We start from the raw sequence: 22,638 nt of genomic DNA on the forward strand, positions 1-22,638 counted from the left end.
TTTAAAAAATATATATCTTATCTGACCTCAAAGTAACTTACAATCTTTTTTTTGCTCTTTAGTTTTTATTTTTTAAGTTCTCCCCCAATAGATATTTTATTTTTCCAATTACATGTTATTAAAGTTTTTTTAACATTCATCTACATACATATACATATTTATAAGTTACATTATTTCCTTTCACCCTCCCTTCCTAGCCCTCCTTCACTCAATGGCAAATAGTATGGTGAACATTGTACGTATACATTTATGTTTAACATGTTTACAGATTAAGGAATGCAATTCAAAATAATAAATTAAAACAACCACCTCACATCTGTCAGATTGCCCAAAATGAGAAAAGGGAAAATGATCAATGCTGGAGAGGATGTGTGAGGATTGGTATATTGATGCATTGCTGGTGGAGTTGTGAATAAATCCAAGCATTCTGGAGAGCAATATGGAACTATGCCCAAAGAGCAACAAAAATGTTCATTCCCTTTGACCCAGCAATTTCAATTCTAGGACTATATCCAGAAGAAATAAAAAAAAATAGGAAAAGTTCCATGCTCTAAAATATTCATAGCAGCTCATTTTTGTAGTGGTAAAGAATTGGAAATTGAGGGGAGACCCATCAACTGGGGAATGGCTGAACAAGTAATGGTACATAAATACTATGGAATATCATTGTTCTATAAGAAATTATACATGGTTGGACTCTAGAGATGCACGGAAGGATGTACAGAATCTGATGCTGAGTGAAGGAAGCAGCACCAAGCAAACAATGTTCACATTAACAGCAACATTTTGAGATGATCAACCTTGATGGAAGCAGCTCCTCTCAGTAGTTCAGAGAGCTAGGACAACTATTTTATACTGGCTATGGCCAATTTATCCCAAAACAGAGGAAGAAAAACAAAACAAAACAAAATAAAAAAATCAACCCTTCAGAATCTGATGAAAATTTTATAAAAATATCTTTTATGTATTTCTTTCTTTAATCTTAATTACTCATACCTAAAATGACTAATCTGAAAACATGTTTATCAATCATATGTATGTACAATGCTAACCCAATCAGTCAAAGCTGAAGGGAGGGAGGTGGGAAGGGAGAGTGGAAAGAAATTTTTTAACATAAAAATATACATGTGTATATAGATGAAAAAAAATGAAAAAGCCATGTTTACAAATTATTCATTTTTCTGTTAGAACTAATGGAAAAGAAATAAAACCATGAGATTGGAAAGTAAAACATGAGAGAATTTTTTCAAAAAAGTGAATGAAGTGTTCATTGCTTCTGTAGGTTTCTCTTTTTCATTTTGTTTGTATTTGTTTTTCTTCCACTGAATGTGGATAGCATTGTCTATATGGGTCTTCCATGGTGGTCCTAGTTCTCTGAACTGCTGAGAGCAACTGCATCCATCAAGGTTGACCATCTCACAATGTTGTTAAAGTGTACAATGTTTTCTTGGTTTCCGTTCTTTCTTCTTGTTTTTTTCTTCATTTAACATCAGTTCCTAAACTTCATTCCATGCTTCTAGAGTTTGACCATTCAAAATTTCTTATAGAACAAAAGTACATCATAGCATTCATATACCATAACTTGTTCAGCCATTCCCCAGTTGATGGGCATCCCATCAATTTCCAATTTTTTGCCACTACAAAAGGAGCTGTTATGAATATCATGGAATGAGTGGGGTTTTCTTTATGATTTCTTCTGGATAAAGACCTATTATGGTTATTGTTGGGGCAAAGGGTATGATCAGTTTTATCAATCATTAGGCATGATTCCATATAACTCTCCAGATTGGTTGGATCAGTTTACAACTCTATCAATAATGTATTAGTTCTAAATCCTTCGACAATCTCTCCAAACTAGATTGTTTTCTCCTTTCTATTATTTTAGTTAATCTTATAGGTGTGAAGTGGTACCTCATAGATGTTTTAATTTGCATTTCTCTAATCAATAATGATTTGGAACATTTTTGCTTATTAGTATATAGAGCTATAATTTCTTCATTTGAAAACTGCCTGTTCATATCATTAGACCTTTTATCTATTGGTGAATGAATTGTAATTTTATAAATTTGATTCAATTCTCAATATATTTTAGAAATGAGACCTTTATCAGAACTCTTAGCAATGAAAATATTTCCCAGCTTTCTGTTTTCTAACTAATCTTAGCAGCATTGGTTTTATTGGTTTAAAACAATTTCAATTTAATCTAGTCAAAATCATCGCTTTTGCAATTTATAGTGTACTCTAGTCCTTGTTTGGTCATACATTTCTCATCTTTCCATAGATCTGACAAATAGAGTATTTCTTGATTTATTAACTAGTCTATGTTATCAGCCTATGTCTAAATATTTTATTCATTTTTTTTGTGTTTTTTTTTCTTGTTTTTTTGGCAAGGCAAATGGGGTTAAGTGGCTTGTCCAAGGCCACACAGCTAGGTAATTATTAAGTGTCTGAGGTTGGATTTGAACTCAGATACTCCTGACTGCAGGGCTGGTGATCTATCTACTGTGCCACCTAGCTGCCCTAAATCTTTTATTCATTTTGATCCTATTTTGTCACAGGTTTGTTATGTGTGTAGATGCCTAGTTTATGCCATTTTATTTTCTAGTTTTCCCAAACAACATTGAATACTAAGGTATCTACCTCCCAAGACAAACTCAATAAAAACTCCCAGTAGTCAAATTCCAGAAGTCTGAAGTCAAGGAGAAAATATTACAACTAATCAGAGAGAAACAATTCTAATATCATGAAGTTACAGTAAAGATTACATAGGACTTAGCTAGCATCTTCTACATTAAGGGCTCATAGGACTTGGAATATAATATTCAATAAAGTAAAAGAGCTTAGATTACAACTGAGAATCAACTACCCAGTAAAAATGAACATCCTGTTCCAGGGGAAATGATGAATATTCAGTGAAATAGGGAACTTTCTTTTTCTTTTTTGAAAGATTTTATTTATTTTGAGTTTTACAATTCCCCCCCATCTTGCTTCCCTCCCCACACCCCCCAGAGAAGGCAGTCTGTTAGTCTTTACATTGTTTCCATGGTATACATTGATCTAAGTTGAATGCAAAGAGAGAGAAATCATATTCTTAAGAAAAAAAAATTAGGTATAAGAGATAGCAAAATTATATAATATTTTAAAAAATTAAATATAATAATTTTTGCTGTTTGTTCAAACTCCACAATTTTTCTCTGGATACAGATGGTATTCTCCTTCACAGATATCCAAAAATTGTGCCTGATTATTGAACTGATGGAATGAGCAATTCCATTAAGGTTGATCATCGCCTCCTTGTTGCTGTTAGGGTGTACAATGTTCTTCTGGTTCTGCTCATCTCACTCAGCATCAGTTCATGCAAATCCTTCCAGGCTTTCCTGAACTCCCATCACTCCTGGTTTCTAATAGAACAATAGTGTTCCATGACATACATATACCACAGTTTGTTAAGCTATTCCACAATTGATAGACATTCATTTAATTTCCAGTTCTGTGCCACCACAAATAGGACTGCTATGAATATTTTTGTACATGTGATTCTTTTACCATTTTTCATAACTTCTTCAGGATATGGACCCAGGAATGGTATTGCCAGATCAAAGGGTAGGCACATTTTTATTGCCCTTTGGGCATAATTCCAAATTACTCTCCAGAAAGGTTGGATGAGTTCACATCTCCACCTACAATGTATTACTGTCTCAGATATTCCACATCCCTTCCAACATTGATCATTGTCCTTTCTGGTCATATTGGCCAGTTTGAGAGGTATGAGGTGATATCTCACAAATGCTTTGATTTGCATTTCTCTAATAAGTAATGATTTAGAGAAATTTTTCACATGACTATGGATTGCTTTGATTTCCTCATCTGTAAATTGCCATTGCTTATCCTTTGACTATTTGTCATTTGGGGAATGGCTTGGATTTTTTTTGAAAATTTGGCTTGGTTTTCTGTATATTTTAGAAATGAATCCTTTGTCAGAAAATTGTTTCTCAATTTGCTACATTTCTTTTGATCTTGGTTACAGTGGTTTTGTCTGTGCCAAAGCTTTTTAAGGTAATGTAATGAAAATTATCTAGATTGGTTTTAATGATGTTCTCCATCTCTTCCTTGGTCATAAACTGCTTCCCTTTTCATAGATATGACAGGTAAACTACTCCTTGATCTTCTAGTTTGCTTATAATAGATTTTATGTTTAAATCCTGCATTCATTTTGATCTTTTCGTGGTATGGGGTATGAGGTGTTGGTCTATTCCAAGTTTCTTCCATACTAACTTATAATTTTCCCAACAGTTTTTATTGAAGAAAGAATTTTTATCCCAATAGTTGGACTCTGGTTTCTCAAACAGCAGATTACTATAATGATTTATTGCTTTTGCACCTAGTCTATTCCATGGATCCACCACTCTATTTCTTAGCCAATACCAGACTGTTTTGATGACTGATGCTTTATAATGCTAAGCCACCTTCTTTTGTACTTTTTTTTTTCATAGAATTCCTGGAAATTCTAGCCTTTTTATTTCTTCATATGAATTTACTTAAATTTTTTACTAACTCAGTAAAGTAATTTTTTGGAATTTTTATTGCTAGGACACTAAACAAGTAGTTTAGTTTTGGTAGAATTGTTATTTTTATTATATTATCGTGACCTATCCATGAGCAGTTGATGTTTTCTGAGTTATTTAAATCTTAAATCTGATTTTATTTGTGTGAGAAGTGTTTTGTAATTGTTTTCAAAAATGTTTTGTGTCTGCTTTGGTAGGTATTTTGGTATTATATATTGTCTGAGGTTACCTTCAATGGGATTTCTCTTTCTAGCTCTTTCTGCTGTATTCATATATGTATATATATATATATATATATATATATATATATATATAGAGAGAGTGAGAGAGAGAGAGAGAGAGAGAGAGAAAGAGAGGGAGAGAAATGTTGAGGATTTATGAGGGTTGATTTTATATCCTGTGATTTTGCTAAAGTTGTTAATTATTTCTATTAGATTTTAGATGATTTTGGGGGATTTTCTAGGTATACCATCATGTCATCTGCAAAAAGTGAGAGTTTGTCTCTTCCTCCCCAATTCTAATTCCTCCAATTTCTTTTTCTTCTCTTATTGCTGAACTAATGCAATATTGAATAGTAGTGATAATTGGCATCCTTATTTCTCCCCTGATCTTTTTGGGAATGCCTCTAGCCTATCCCCATTGCATATGATTGTTGTTGATGGTTTCAGATAGATACTGCATTATTCTAAAGAAAAATACATTTACTCCTCATTCTCTAGTTTTTTCTTAGTAGTAATGGGTGCTGTATTTTTTCAAGAACTTTTTCAGCATCTATTGATAAAATAATGTTTTCTGATAGGTTTTTTATTGAGAAAATTAATTATACTAACAGTTTTCCTAATATTGAACCAACCCTGCATTCTTGGGATAAATCCTACTTAGTCATATTATATTATCCAAGTTATAACTTGTAATCATTTTGCTCTGATTTTATTTAAGATTTTTGCGTTTATATTCTTCAGGGAGATAGGTCTATAATTTTTTTTCTTTGCTTTAACTCTTCCTGGTTTAGGTATCAGCACCATATTGGTTTCATAGAAAGAGTTTTGCAGAGTTCTACCATCACCCATTTTTCCAGAGTTTATATAGAATTGGAACCAATTGTTCCTTAAATGTTTGATAGAATTCACTTGTGAATCCATCTGGCCTTGGAGACTTTCTTCTCAGGGAGTTCAATAATGGCTTGTTGCATTTCTTTTTCTTAGATTGGGTTATTTAGGTATTTAATTTCCTGTTCATTTAACCTGGTCAACTTAAATTTTTTTGTAAATATTCATCCACTTTACTTAGATTATCAAATTTATTGGCATAGAGTTGATCAAAAACAATTCTGAATTATTACTTTAATTTCCTCCTCTTTGGTGGTGAGTTCACCTTTTTCATTCATGATACTAGCAATTTAGTTCTTTTTTTTTACTCAAATTGACCAGAGGTTTATCAATTTTATTGTTTTTTTTTATAAAGCCCACTCTTGGTTTTATTTTTTAGTTCAAGTTTTCTTGATTTTGATTTTATTTATTTATTATTTAATTTTTAGAATTTCTAATTTGGTAGTTAATGGGGGGTTTTAATTTGTTCTTTTTCTAATGTTTTTATTTGCATATTTAGTTCAAACATTCTTGTTGAAATGACTAGAGCTGAACAGAAATTTTGATCTTCAATTATAGGACTGAGGTGAAGCATAGAGATGTTGGAAGGGAACCAGAAATTATGAAAGATTTAATGACGTTGAACTGCTTGCATGTCTGCATAGGAAGATGATACTGATAACTCATATTAACTTTCTCATTTATTAGGGCAGTAAGAAAGGAACATATATAGACAAGGCACAGGAGGAAGCTCAATATGATGGTATAATATATTATAGTGACTGAATTAATGGGGGACAAAGGAATGTATGGGTAGAAGGGGAAATGAGAGGTAGAATAGGTTAAAATATTTCACATAGATGAGGCAAGAAAATGCTTTTGCAATGATGTGTAAGTAGGGAAGGTGAGGGGAAATGGGTGAACATTCAGGGGACTTCTGAGGTGGAGCCAAAATGGCAGTGTTAATCTGACATGCTTCTCAAGCTTTTCCCTATCAAAGATGAATGAAAGCCTCTACTCTGACATTCAAACTACAGATCCCACCAAAAAAAATAGAAGATTCAAAGAAGTTTTCAACTATAGACAAGATGGAGGACCTTCAGTGAAGATCTGTCTCTTTGGGGGGAAACGGCTAAGTAAAATACAATGGGCAGAAAAGCAGAAAAGCCAGTGGGAGAGTTTTAGCCTGAGCACAATCCAGGTCCCAATAGCTTAACAAAAACAAAGGTCCAGGTATCTAGATAGCTAGAAATCAGGGAGGACTCCATCCCAAAACAAAATCTGAACCGTAAGAACACTGCGATAAAAGACAGGACTAGGTCAGGAACAAACCACTGTTAAGTCAGAACCTGGACATAAAGGAGGAAAAAACTTTTGTAAAGGCAAGGCCTGGACAGCATAGACAATATCTTGAGAAATGACAAACCAGGGATCAGACCCTAGTCTTGTCAAAAAAATAAAATAAAATAAAAACCTTGGATCTGCACTCTGTATAACCCAGAAGCAAAGCTAAAACAATAAAGATGAACAAAAAAACTAAAAGAGCACTCACTATGGAAAATTTCTTTACAGACAAATATGACAACAATATGATCTGTGTCTGAAAAAGAAATCATGGAAAAAATCATTCACAGGGGAAGTATCAAAACAGTCTATCAATTAAAATCAAATACAAAAGTTCATCAAAGAGCTTAAAAAAGAATTTAACAACCAAAGAAGAGAGGATGAAGAAAAATGGAATAAAAAACAAATGAATGTCATATAGGAAAATTATGAAAAATTGACCAAAGAAATAAATTCCATTAAAAGTAAAAATAACCATCTGGAAATGGAAACACAGGAGTTAATTGAGGAAAATAAAAACCTAAAAATTAGAATTGAAGAAATAGAAACCAATGAATATAAAGGACTACAAGATTCCATCAAACAAAATATAAAGGCTGAAAAAAACTGAAGAAAATATAAAGGGAAAACAAATGACCTAAAAATAGTCCCTGGAGAGACAATCTTCTGATCATCAGACTACTAGAAGCCTGGATCACAAAAAGAATTTGGAAAGTATCCTGCAGGAAATTATAAGGAAAATTGTCCAAAACTACTAGAATAAGATAACAATATAACCATTGAAAGAATTCACAGAGCCCCTCCAGAAAGGACTCAAATTCTAGCAGCAAAAAGAAAACAATTCAAATACAAAGGAAACACAATCAGACTCACACAGGATCTATCAACCTCAACACTGAAGGATTTGAAGACCTGGAATAGCATATTTTGGAGAGCAAAGACCTGTGATTACAACCCAGAATGTATTACCCTGTAAAATGCAGCATGAATTGTCAGGGGAAAAGATGGATTTTCAATGAAATAGAGGACTTCCTGAATTTTCTGACACAAAGACCAGAACTGAACAGAAAATTCAACCACCAAATACACAATTCAAAAGTTGCATTACAAAAAGACAAATGAAAAAGAGAAGTAAAAAAACAAAACAAAACAAAAACAAAACAAATGTTAGTCAAGACCATCAAATTGTATACAACCCCAAAAGGGAAGATATAATATTTCTAATTCTTTAGAACTTCACTTCTTTTAGGGTAATTAAAGTCTAGAGTATAATTGAAGAGAATGAAGGCAAAGGATATCTTCCTTTATGGGTCTCATGTCTCCATTGAAGAGGTCCAAGATGGCATCACTATATTTGAGACAAAAAGCCCTGAAGAAAAACAGAGTGTTAACTTCAAACTTAAGTTTCTCATTGTCCTTTGAGCCACTTCAATCCTCCTGTGCTTAGCACCTTGTCTAATGTGGGCATCATAAAATACAGGGTCAGCATCTCTATGAAATACAAAGTCAGCATCTCTATAACTTACCATCATTTGTAAAGATTTTAGGTAAGACCTCTAGAGCCTTGCAGCACTTAGAACCCTTTAAGCTTTGTAAGGTCCTGAGTCAGTGTCTCTGTAACTTATTATCATTTGTAAGATTCTCAGATGAGAACTTCAGAGTCTCCCAATACTTAGAAATCTTTAAGATTCTTGCAGTAAATTAGTTCAGGGTTTGACTTAACTGATTCTTCATTTAACAAAGGGTTAAATATACTGGGTGAGGGGAGTGGGGCAAAGTGGGAGACTGAATAGGTCTTGATTCACTTAACAAGGTGTTCAGTAACTTGGGTCTGGAGAGGGGGAGGTAAAGTGTGAAAGAAAATAGGCCTTGTTTCACTTAACAAAGGGTTAAGTAACCTGACTCTGGGTGGATGGGGGGGGGGAGGGGAGCAAAGTGTGACAGAAAATAGGCCTGGGGGAGGGCTACAAATAGGTCAAGAAATGATATGGCTTTGATGATACTTTGGCTCATGAGGAGGATTATTTGTACTTGAAAGATACTTGAGAAGGGGCTAAGGTAAAAACAATGATTGTAAGCATAATTTGATGCAATTTAAGTCAATGTTGCTTATCCAGTAATCAAGAAAACAACATGTAATGATATCTTGATAAAAATATGAGGTTAACAAGCAATCAAATCAAGCAGTGATTGATGATACCTGATTAATATATGAGAACAATTAATAGCACCAAGGGAAGAGGAACAAAGATTTGTAATTTTAGAGGGAAAGAAGAGAGAATGTGAATGTTGAGTAAATTTTATTCAATAGATTTAACTCAGAGAGGGTATAAGATACATTCCCTCTTATGTTTAAAAATATAACTTCATCTTCAGGGAAGGGAGGGAACTGGAAAAGGGAAAGGGAAAAGAAGAAAGAACAGATAAAATGGAAAGGAAGGTATAAGGGAAAATATACTGAAAGACATTTTTAAAGAAAAGTCAAAGGGGAAAAGTAGTAAAATTTTGGTGAGGAGGAATAAGAGAAAAGGAAAGAGAAAAATATAAATGGAGAAAGCATGGAGGGAAATACAGAATAAATAATCTTAACTGTAAATGTGAATGTGATGAACTGTCTCATAAAATGGAAGTGGATAGCAGAATGGATTAAAAACCAGAATCCTACAATATGTTGTTTACAAGACACATATTTGAGGCAGAGAGCTGCACACAGGGTAAAGGTAAATGGCAGGAGTGAAATATGTTATGCTTCAGCTGAAGTAAAAAAAAATCACTGGTAACTATCTTAATCTCACACAGAGTAAAAGTAGAAATCAATCTCATGAAAATGGACAAGGAAGGAAACTATATCTTCTTAAAAGGCATCATTTGTTAGTGAAGATAAATCATTACTAAACATGTATGCACTTAGTGGTATAGCATCTTAATTCTTACAGGATAAGAAGATCTGAATGAAAACTGCCAGGGTATGGAAGTCACTGACTCTAGTGGTAGTCTAGTCTACTTACCTCTGTATGTATTTTGCCCAAAATACCTATATTCCAAAGAATGTAGTGCAAACATTGTGAACAAAGTAGTTATTTAATAAACTGTTAGCTGTATGATTCCAGATAAATCAATTAATTCAGGTCCTCAGTTTCCCTATATGTGAAATATGTTTTAATAATATGTAGTACCTTCCTCATAAAAGCTTTAGATCAAATGTAAGATAATTTGTACCCATAAAGGACTATATAACACTACTATTATTACTATTATAATTGTCATTATTATTATTATCATCAGTATGGGCACTGTACAAAATTTTTGATCATACTGAACCTCACTAATTATTCCTACAGCATTGTCCCTGTCCATATCTGCCACTTTCCAAGAATAAGTTGTTTAATAGAAACAGTATAACACATCAATGAACCCTAAACATGGCTTAGAAATCCTACTTTCTGAGAGCAATTGTAGAAACAAGATTTTGAACCTTTTACTCAAAATAAATGACTGGATTTAAAATTATCTGTTTAGAGTTAGGAGAACACAGTTTAATTCATGCGGTATGGCTTGTCAAAGATTCCATTGGTAGTTATTGAAAGGGGCAAGATTTGAATGGAGGACCTCTGACTCCAAAACTCTTTCTATGATGCCCTGTCTACTAAAAACTAAATTAGCAATAGGCTACACAGAATCCTCTGGTTTTAAAAAGAATATGATTTAAGGTTGGAGAAGGTGGATTAAAATTACAATTCTGCCACTTATTACCTGTATAATCTTGGGCAATTCAATTAACCTCTCCAGGTTTCATTTTCCTTGTCTATAAAAATGTAGAGGCGATATTAAATGAACTCTATGTTTCTTTTCATATCTAAATGTCTTAATCTCAAAAAAAATCAAATTAGAAAGTTCTTCTTGTTCCCTCCCATACTGATTACACTTAAAGAAGAATCTCTTGCTACTGACTCCTAGGTCTGCTATGGGATCAGGAAGTGAGGATGGATCTCATAATTCCTTTTTCTCTTATTATGTTATCACATTACATTCCACTTGCTGTCAAGAGGGAAAAGCAAGACCAAACAAAGTGAAAATAAAGATATTCTGAATTTTGATTTGAAATATCAATATTTGTTTTTTTAAATGTCTTTACTATTTTTTGGAGGGGAAGACAGGTTTCAGAAAAATTTCAGTCAACATTCAGGAGAAATAAACAACTTAGCACCACTGAGACTGAATCTAAACTCTTTTGAGATGATTGTGTTTGTAAGAAATCACATCCCTCTGGGGGATAATGTTTCAAATCATGCTTTGAGTAATATTCTTGGATTGGCACAGAAAAGAAATGCTAATGGAAGAAGAGATGTATTTTAAAACTAGCATCCCTTCACTCCCCCCATCCCTTCCCATGGTTTATTCCTGATGTATTGCATGAATAAGTTAGAATTTTCTATTCTTTAGTATCTCTTAAATTAATAGGTTAAGGTATATTAAAATAAAATTCTGAAAGAATACTAATTGCTGCACTATGGTCACCTGCATCTCAAAATGCTCTTGGTAAAGGTGGGAGGGAGACAATTTCTCCATTTCTTTTTATAGTTTCATTCCCTCCTTGTCACTGTTAGTGCCAGTGGATATAATTTATAATTAACATTTGGCTATTATTGGACTGTAAAACTGGCACCTCGCTTGATATTCTTGTTCTCAGAGTTGTCTTTTGAAATAAACAAACACAAACACAGTGCCCAGAATCATAGAAGGCAACATCTGGATGATGTTATTTGGAGAGAGATCTCATGGCTCCTATATTGGCTACAATCTCTATTATGCACAGGAGGAAGAATTGTGTGGTGGGAAAATCAATGATTTTAGAGTTGAGAAAACCTGAGTTCAATTCCTGACTCAGCTGTTTTCTAGCTGTGTGATGGGAAAAGGAGCCACTTAATTGTGCTATGTCTTAACTTTGTAATAAGTAAAATGGTAGGGGGGGTTGTATTCAATGGTCTCTAAAGGTCATTTTCTCTTTAAATGTCTCTTCTGCTTTCTTCAAAGTGAAGATGGTATAATTAACATTATAACAGCAATTACTAATATACTGTTTATCCTTAAATCAATTTTACTCTCTCTTAAAGAATATTTAAAATGCCAAATTAAAAGAGATTTCAAATCAAAGCATCTCATTTTTTAGTTGATACACATGGAGGACAACTTATATACCTCTATCCCCCAAAACTATCAGTTTTTTTCATATCAAGAATTCTTTTCCTAAGATAATAACACAATAGAAAAGAAAAGTTATAGACTCAAAGTGTCAAGTTTGAATATAGAGGTGTCTTTAAACCAAAAGATGAAGGCAATACCTACAAATGACGTTATTGCTAGATAAGAAGCAGAGAATATAAAGCACTAAAGGATAAGGCTGTGGATGAATACCATTAAGGAATATATAAAACATATAATTCTCAGATCACATTCTAACCCCTGAGTACATCAAGACCGGATTAAAATCTATTTGGAAAAATTTAATAATAATACAATAAAACAGATAGTTTTAATATATTGTTTGCTAAGTCAGTGTGTAACTCATGATAATCCTTATGTAAAGTTTAGTGACCTCCTTTTCTATTTGAGTTACTGGATTGAGGCATCCTGAAACTAAGATGAATGGGAAGAAATCAAATTAAACATAAAATCTCAGCCTCAATGGATACTTTGTGGAATAGAGAATTGATATTTTCTTGCTTCTTGCTCTCATAAACTTTCCTCTTTCTGGCAAGAGGATCAGAGATAGTATTTCATCACCTGCTAAGTCTCCTGAATTGGACTTCCTGCTGTGGGACAGAGGAAGTATTTAGTCTTTTACGATAGACTCTTTCTGTCTGCAAAGAATTGGAGCACTGCTATTCAATTTTGAGAGATCAGTCTCCTAGAATGACCTTTTCCTGTTTATGGAGGATCCTTTCTGCTTAAAAGGGGAAAAGAGATGGCATTACTTCCTGACTCCTTTGCCCATCTTCTAGCCTTGTCTGATTTAAGAGACAGGAGAAAAACATTCTTCCAACAGTTTCCCCAAGGAAACCCTCTTCAGTTATACCCACTACCCTGGGATACTTCCCCTACTGATGTTAATAATCCCCATGAACTCAGTCATAGGTAGTCATACTCCCTCTATCCCAGTTATTTGATTTCACAGCTTGCCATCATTCACACCCCATTCTATATCTTCCACTGTTGTAATCCTACTACATTATTCTCAATGACCCAACCTTTCCATTGTGCTTTCTGAAATAACTGTTACATAGTAACAAAGTACATTTCATCTTAAACCTATTCTTTTCTCATTCTCTCTGTATACTAGTACTCAATGAGACTTGGAACCCTCCTGATAACAAATCCTTTCTGAGCATTTTTTCTTTCACTGTTGAACTTTAAATCATTTGTTCCAACTCAGTGGTTGAGGTATAAGAGTTAGAATTGTCCTAACTCATCATTGCCAATTGTAGTCTCACCCCTGCATATAATCATTCAGCAAACTCTTCTTTGAGGTTGACTCATTCTATACTTACTGTACACTCAAAATTCTGGTAGTTTTTAACTAATTAACTTCCAGGACAATTTTTCCCAAATGAGTTCAATGCCTATTTCATTCATTCTTCCCTGTTCAACTTTCATCATCTTATTTGGATTTAATTATCTATCTGCCTGTCTATCTATCTATCTATCTATCTATCTATCTTTCTATCTATCTTTCTATATATGTGTGTGTGTACACATTTATACCTTTCTCAGACTTATCTACCAACTTTCCAACTCAACCATTTCATAGCCTAATCACCTCCCCTACCTTAATTACTCACAGACAGCCATGCTTTTGATCTTGCTGCCACCCACAAATGTGCCATTTCCATGTTTGCAAAGACTGAATTTGCTTACTTGATCAGATTTTTTTGTCATCCCACAACCTCATCTGTCTTATAATATCACACTTCAAATGTCCTCACTTCCATTGTCTTGACTCATTAGTTCTTTATTAGGCCTTCAAACCAGGCACTGATGACATTCTCTTTACTTCCTCATATGGACCCTTTGATAAATGAATTCAACTCTACACTGTCCTTTTCTCTTGAATCCCTTACTCATATATCCTATTACTTATTCACCTTTCCCCTCAAAAATCTGAAATATTAATTAATTCCCACTATCAGATATCTTGTTTCTTTAAATGTATTGTTTAATGAAGCTGGTGAAAATTATGGATCAACAGTCATATTTCATTTTATAATTTCACCTGGGCTTTCATTGATGAAAGACAATTCTTTTATGCATGCCTAATAGATTGACCATCCTATATTCCATAGAAACTCTTCTGAACCTTTTCATCCCTACTCACATCTCCCATAATTTGTCTTAGCCAACTTTTCATCTGTCAATCTTGGCTTTTATTTCACTGTGAACCTTAAGTTCATTTGTTGAGAGCTCCCTTTTCCCCAATCCTCTTCATTGTACATCTTCTGCCTCTATCTCTGCCTTCACTCTGTCTCAAGTAGGTAGCTATAAAGGAAATTCTATTTTGTTCTGCCTTCTCCAAAATATTTCTCCTTCTATAATCAACCTTCCATATTTTCAATCACTTTCTGTCAATAGCCTTTTGGTCTGATGCCAATAATTCCCCATTCATAAAACAAAAACACCAAAACCTTCCTTTGATCTATCTATTCCTTCTAGGGGATAACTTTCCTTTTATCTCTATTTTCCTTTATTCTCACAACACTCTTTTCTTTTGTGGCTAAACCATTTGAGAAGCCCTGCTACAGTAGAAGCCTACACTTTCTTCTCATGTTCTTCAACTCTCTGCAGTCTTTCCAATATCATCATTTAATTGGAACTGCCTTCTCCAATGTTACCAATGTTTTCATTTGTTTTTTAAATTGCCAAATCCAGTGATCTTTCTTAGTCCTCATTACGTTAACTTCTTTACAATCATTGACACTGTTCGCCATCATTTTCTTCTTGTTACTCTTTGCTTTCCAGATGTTTCATGGCCCTACTTTCTTCTGGTTCTTCTCTTCCCTGAATTGTCTTCTTAGTCTCTTTATATACTTCCCTTATTTTGAACATTTGTGTATAGACATCTGAAGTCATGGAGACTGGTATTGAATTCCTACTAAGATTCTGCCTCCCATTAAATAGTAAGCATTGTCTATGATTAGTCTTTCTTTGTTCTAGCAATTCTCAGTTGAATGAAAGTTGGTTAATAATGATATTTGGTTTTCTTCTTTAATTATAATAAATAGCTTCACATATCCTTATCCCTAAAGTATATGATTCTTACTATATAATCAGAAAACCAGAAAATATCTTGTTCTCTTTCAAAATATCCTTTTAGTCTTTGTTGAACCATTTAAAATATGTAAGATAGTATTTTATATATATGCATATACACATACATATATAAGTTTTACACATGTGTGTTCATACATGCATTCATTTTTGCTTATATGTGCATATGGTTTATAAATGCATATATGCATATCTGTATACAAACATGGGTGCATGTGTATGGAAACAGGCATATGAGCATGTAAATAACTCGGAATCAGAGGAGACCCAGGTTTCAATTTCACTTCCAGCTTATAACATTCAAAATATGGGCATCAGTTATATTATTTGGCTCAAGAATTTACTGTGGTGATCAAAAGACATTTCTGAACAAAATTTTTCAAAACTCAACATATTATATTATTGACAAATACCATATTTTTGTCTTAAATTTTAAAATTGATTTTGATATATTTGATTTACCCAAGTTTGCTCCTGAATATCCCCAACCCCTCAAGAGTCATTCCTTTAAGAAATGATGTTTTCTTTTAAAGAAGAGAAAAAACATAATCAAAATACAATGAATTTATAGATGGGGAAAGTGAAACTAAGATAAATTAATTCAACACATCAAAAACTCATTGACATTATAATTTTTGTTTCCCATCTGGGGAGTTAGATGGGACAGTGGATAGAGCATTGGTCTTGTAGTCTGGAGGACAGGAGGTTGAATTCAGCTTGAAACCTTTACTACTCTGTGACCTTGGGCAAGTCCCTTAACCCTGATTGCCCTGCATCCAGGGCCAATTCTAGTCATCACTATTCAAATCTGCCCTCTGTTCCCAGATGACTCTGGAAGAAAAAGTGAGGCTGCTGACTGAGCACAGCACCCCCTTACTCAAATCTAGTTCAGGTGCTGATGGGGTCTTCCTTGGGAACAAGGGACAAGCATTATTGTTTTTGTTTTTGTTGTTGTTTCCCATTTGCTACTCCTGCCTCTGAATGGAATATAGGGAGGTTTCATATTTATCTTTGAGAATAAAATTAGTCTTTGTGATTTTGCAGCATTCAGTTTCAGTTATTTTATTGTTTCTTTCCATTGATGTTGTAGTTTACTCCTAGCTTTCCTATTTCTATTTTACAATCTTGGTATCAGTTTATATCTTTCTATGCTTCTCTGTATTCTTCATATTCATCACTTCTTATAGCACAATAACATTTCAGGAAATTCATATAAAAATTTGCTTAGCAATTTGTAAATAAATGATATTTGCTTTGCTTCCAAATTCTTTCTTACCACACCAAAGTTCTGTCATAAGTATTTTATTGTGTAATGAGTTTTTACTTTTGTTCATGACTTCTCTAGGGAAAGCACTTAATAGCTCAATTTCTGTGTCAAGACATATGAATATTTTAGGAACTTTATTTGCATAATTCTACTTTTTTACATAATGGTTTTACTGATTTGCAGTCTTATCAACAAAGTCTTAGTTTGTCTGTCTCTCTACAACCCCTCTAAAGTTAACTATTTCTATATTTTGTTATCTTTGTTAATTTTTTATGTTTCAGGCAAAAAAATACAAAATTGTTTTTATCTGTATTTCTCTTATTGGTGATTTTATGTACTTGTTCTTCAGAATATTCAAAATTAGCTTGACAAATGCTCTTTTAATTTTTTATTTATATTTTTCATTATAATCTAACTATAGGAGATAAACTTTTTACCATGATAAATTTAGAACAAATATTTTTCCTAGTTAGTCATTTTCTCTCTTTTACTTAGATGCATTAATTTTTGAGTACAAATGTCATCTGACTGAAACAGTGGATAGAGTACTAGGCCTAAATTCATTTCCCAGCCTCAAACATTTACTAGCTGTGTGATCCTGGTCAAGTTACTCAATTTCTGCTTACCTCAGGTTGCCCAATGATTAAATGAGAAGCATGATGGTGCTTTCCTAGTAGAATTATTTAAAGAATCAAATACTCATTCCCTACATCTCTATCTTTTGTTTGATTAAGAATTTAACTTCTAACCATAGTTGACAGGGCATATGATCCTTTTCTACTCTAAATAATTTATGGTAAAATATTTAATATTCAAATCTTATTTCAATTTTGAATTTATTATGGAATATAGTGTAAAATGTCAGTCCAAATTTAATTTCTGCCAGATTGCTTTCTAGTTTTCCCAGAAGTTATTATAGTTTTTTCTAAGTAATTTACATTTTTTGTGTTTATTCAAACACTGCGTTATTAAGCTTCATTATTTCTAATTATTTCTTGTCTAAATTGTTTCATAGATATACTTTTCTATTTTTGAATTAGTATCAAATGGCTGTCATGATGTCCCTATTATAATATTGTTTGTGAACTAGAAATATTTTCTTACTCTGCTCCTATATTTTGAATTATTTTCCATGATGTTCTAAATCTGTAGCTCTTCCAAATAAATTTTGTGTTTATTTTGCTTAGCTCTGTTAAGTGTCCCTTTGGAGGTTTGATTGCTAAAGGTCTAAATTTGTAAAGAATTTTATTCCAGGTTGTCAGTTTCATTAAAATGGTATGGCGCAGCTATGAGTAATAACTATTAAACTGTCCTTTGCTTTGTGATTGGCTCCATACAAATATTGAGTGTATTCTGGTTTATTGATTCTCAAATATTTTCTGTATTTTGAAATTATTTTGATATTATTATATGGAAAGGGTAGTGATTTTTGTTTTGTAGCCTACAAATTTCCTTAAGTTATCAATTGTCTTAATTGTTTTCTTTGTTGTTACTGAGGATTTATAAGTTAAACAGTTATAATTATGGAACAGAAGTATTTTTGTATCTTTTTGCAAATTTTTATACCTTTAATTTCTTTCATTTTTTCCTTGCTATTGCGCAACTATCTAGAATATAAAATAATGATAGAGAAAGCATCCTAGTTTTACTACTACATTTATGGAATAAACTTCTAGTATTCTCCCATTGAACAAAAACTTTGATTTTCATTCCTTTATCGTATTAAAAAAAACAACAACCTGATACCTATATTTTATAGATTTTTAACTGAAATTAAAGACATAATGTGACAAATATTTTTCTGTAGCTACTGAGCCATAAAGTTGTATCCCAAGATGTTTTTAATTTCATTGGTCATGCTGATTGTTTTCCAGATGGAAATCACTGCTCCAAGAGCTGAAATTAAAACCAGATATTCTTAATGTCAACATTTCTTCCACTACATAAAAATTAGAATGCTGAGCAGAAACGAAGTGGATGAAGTCCAGATTATTTTTTTAAATTTTTATTAAAGATATTATTTGAGTTTTACAATTTTCCCCCAATCTTTCTTCCCTCCCCCCAACCCTCACCCCATAGATAGCACTCCCTCAGTCTTTACTTTGTTTCCATGTTTTACCTTGATCCAAATTGATTGTAATGAGAGAGAAATCATATCCTTAAAGAGAACAGAATTCTCAGAGGTAACCAGATCAAACAATAAGTCATCTGGGTTTTTTTTTCCGAATTAAAGGGAATAGTCCTTGTACTTTGTTCAAACTCCACAGCTCCTTATCTGGATACAGATGGTACTCTCCTTTGCAGACAGCCTAAAATTGTTCCCAATTGTTGCGCTGATGGAATGAGCAAGTCCTTCAAGGTTGAACATCACTCCCAAGTTGCTGTTCGGGTGTACAGTGTTTTTCTGGTTCTGCTCATCTCACTCAGCATCAGTTCATGCAAATCCCTCCAGGTTTCCCTGAAATCCCATCTCTCCTGGTTTCTAATAGAACAATAGTGTTCCATGATATACATATACCACAGTTTGCTAAACCCTTCCCCAATTGAAGGACATTTACTGGATTTCCAATTCTTTGCCACCACAAACAGGGCTGCTATAAATATTTTTGTACAAGTAATGTTTTTACCCTTTTCCCTCATCTCTTCAGGGTATAGACCCAGTAGTGGTATTGCTGGGTCAAAGGGTATGCATATTTTTGTTGCCCTTTGGGCATAGTTCCAAATAGCTCTCCAGAAGGGTTGGATGAGTTCACAGCTCCACCAACAGTGTAGTAGTGTCCCAGATTTCCCACATCCCTTCCAACAGTGATCATTATCCTTCCTGGTCATACTGGCCAATGTGAGAGGTGTGAGGTGGTACCTCAGTGAGGCTTTAATTTGCATTTCTCTAATAATTAATGATTTAGAGCATTTTTTCATATGGCTATGGATTGCTTTGATCTCCTCATCTGTAAATTGCCTTTGCATATCCTTAGACCATTTGTCAATTGGGGAATGGCTTTTTGTTTTAAAAATATGACTCAGTTTTCTGTATATTTTAGAAATGAGTCCTTTGTCAGAATCATTAGTTGTAAAGATTGTTTCCCAATTTACTACTTTTCTTTTGATCATGATTACATTGGTTTTATCTGTGCAAAACCTTTTTAATTTAATGTAATCAAAATCATCTAATTGGTTTTTAGTGATGTTCTCCAACTCTTCCTTAGTCATAAACTGTTCCCCTTTCCATAGATCTGACAGGTAGACTAGTCCTTGATCTTCTAATTTGCTTATAGTATTGTTTTTTATGTCTATGTCCTGTAACCATTTGGATCTTATCTTGGTAAAAGGTGTGAGGTGTTGGTCTAATCTAAGTTTCTTCCATACTAACTTCCAATTATCCCAGCAATTTTTATCAAAGAGGGAGTTTTTATCCCAATGGCCAGACTCTTTGGGTTTATCAAACAGCAGATTACTACTATAATCCTCTCCTGCTTTTACACCTAGTCTATTCCACTGGTCCACCACTCTATTAGCCAATACCAAACAGTTTTGATGACTGATGCTTTATAATATAATTTTAGATCGGGTAGTGCTAAGCCACCTCAGGTAGTGCTAAGCCACCTCAGATTATTTTAAAAGGAGATATATTCAAACATGGTAGACACAACTCCTTTCAGCAGTTCAGTGATAAAGGCCAGTCCAGAAAGATCTGTTCTGGAATTTATATAAAGAATTATAGTGTGTGAATGGAGGCAAAACATTTTATGTTCACTTTTTAAAACTTTTAAGATTTTTCTTTGTTTTTTTTTACATTTATATTTATTTATTTATTTTCATCCATATGCACACATATATTTTTAAGTCACAAAATTTCTTCTACACTCTATCCCCTCAGTGGGGAACAGTTACATTAGCTTTGCATATACATATTTTAGTAAATATCTTTACAGATTAGTAATTTTCAGTTTGAGGATTTAGGATTAAGGGAAAGAGATACATAAAGGATAATTTTTAGAAAGTTTTCATCAGATTCTGAAGGGTTGTTTCGTTTTTGTGTGTATTTTGTTTTGTTTTGTTTTTCATCCTCTGGATGGGGATAATAAACTCCGTAGGCAGTCTACTACAGTGTGCTCTCTCTCTGGACTGTTGTGTTATAGCTGCTTCCATCAAGATAATTCATCTCACAAGGTTGTTGTTGATATGTACATTGTTCTCCTTTCTCTTAGCATCAGATCCCCTATGTCATTTTATGTATCTCTAGAGCCTGACCATTTATGGTTTCTTTTAGAACAATGTATCGTATTCATATACCATAACTTGTTTAGCCATTATGCAATGGATAGAGATCCCTCAATTTCCAATTCTTTGCCACTACAAAATGAGTTGCTATGAATATTTTGGAACATGTTGGACTTTTCCCTTTTATGTAATTTCTTATGGATATAGACTAAGAATTAGATTGCTGGATCAAAGGATATGAACAGTTTTATTGCTCTTTGGGCATAGTTCCATATTGCTCTCCAGAAAGGATGGGCCCATTCACAACTCCCCCCATCTATGCATCCAACCAATCCTCCCACAACCTCTTCAGTATTGATAATTTTCCCTTTTTCTCATGAGAGGTGTGAGATGATACCTCAATGTTGTTTTAATTTGCATTTCTCTAATCAATAATGATTTGGAACATTTTTTCAAATGATTATATATATATATCTTATAATACATATACATATATATATCTTGTACAATATATAAATACATATATATGTATATATCTTTGCTTTCTTCATTTGAAAACTGTCTATCCTTTGACCATTTATCAATTGGAGAAAAGATTTCCTTTATTTTTCATGTTTTCCCCTTAATTTCGGTTCCTCTTTTGATGTGATGAATTAATACATAAATATGTTTAACATGATTATTCTTGTAGAATCTACAACATATTTTTTGCTGCCATGGGAAGGGGGATGGAAAAAAGGATGGTAGGAAAATGTAGAATTCAAAAGCTTGCAAAAGGATAAATGGTGAAGACAATCTTTACATGTAATTGGGGAAAATAATTTAATTTTAAAAAGGAGCTCTATTAGAAAATATATGCCTTTTTGATCATATAACCCTTCTTTGTGTAGATGGGGTGGAGTAGATAGCATAATTCTTATATATTTTGGTGTTTGCCAAAATATTTTTATGTGGTTTGGAGATGATGATCTTTGTCTAAGTGCATGCAAACTCTTGGAACTGTATTGTTGAATAGATCAATATATTAGGGCCATAAGAAACTTTAAAAAAATAGAAACTTAAAGTTATAAAAAAATCTTTGATAATATTTTGCACAATTCAAGAGTCTTCAAGTCAGTTCTACCCGGATTTCAAATTACACTACAGATTCCTATTTTTTTTCCCTAGTTAGGCAAAGGAATCAATAGATTTTAAGCAAAGTATGCTATTAAAGAGCATAATATGAACACCTTCCATATTTACATGTGTATTAGTGAAAAGGTTGAATATGTAGATGATGTATCTGAAATGATGCACATATGGTAAGCAACTATATATTTGTCATTGTGGAAATACTGATGTCTTCTCATCATGCTATTATACTGCTCCCAGCAGTTTACCCACTTCTGCAAACTTTAGCAGTCTCTATTGTTTGGGTAGGTATTACATATACTTGCAATCATGGTCAATTATGAGAACACTGATCCAATGGTTGTTATTAGTTACTATCCAATTTGTATCTACTGTTCAGGGAGATTTATAATTTTTTTTTCAACTTTTAACTTGAAGTTCTTAAATGAAATGCTTTAATTTGCCATGTGAAGAATACTGGGTTCTGTTATTTCTCTTCTTTTTTTCTTGTTATTATGGTTTATTTATTTTATATTATTACACTAATTTTGTTATAAGAGTAATCATAAACCCCCCTCCCCCCCCCAAGAAGATGAGAAATCTCAAGAATAGTGAGAGAAAAAATGTACTTCCGTCTATATTCAAAGTTCAATGGCACTGTCTCTGGGGTGAGTTGCCTTCTTTATCATAAGTCCTCCAGAGAAGTTGCTTCAATATTTTG

The sequence above is a fragment of the Macrotis lagotis genome, chromosome 1 (genome assembly GCF_037893015.1).
Source record: "Macrotis lagotis isolate mMagLag1 chromosome 1, bilby.v1.9.chrom.fasta, whole genome shotgun sequence".
In the NCBI taxonomy this organism is placed as follows: domain Eukaryota; kingdom Metazoa; phylum Chordata; class Mammalia; order Peramelemorphia; family Peramelidae; genus Macrotis; species Macrotis lagotis.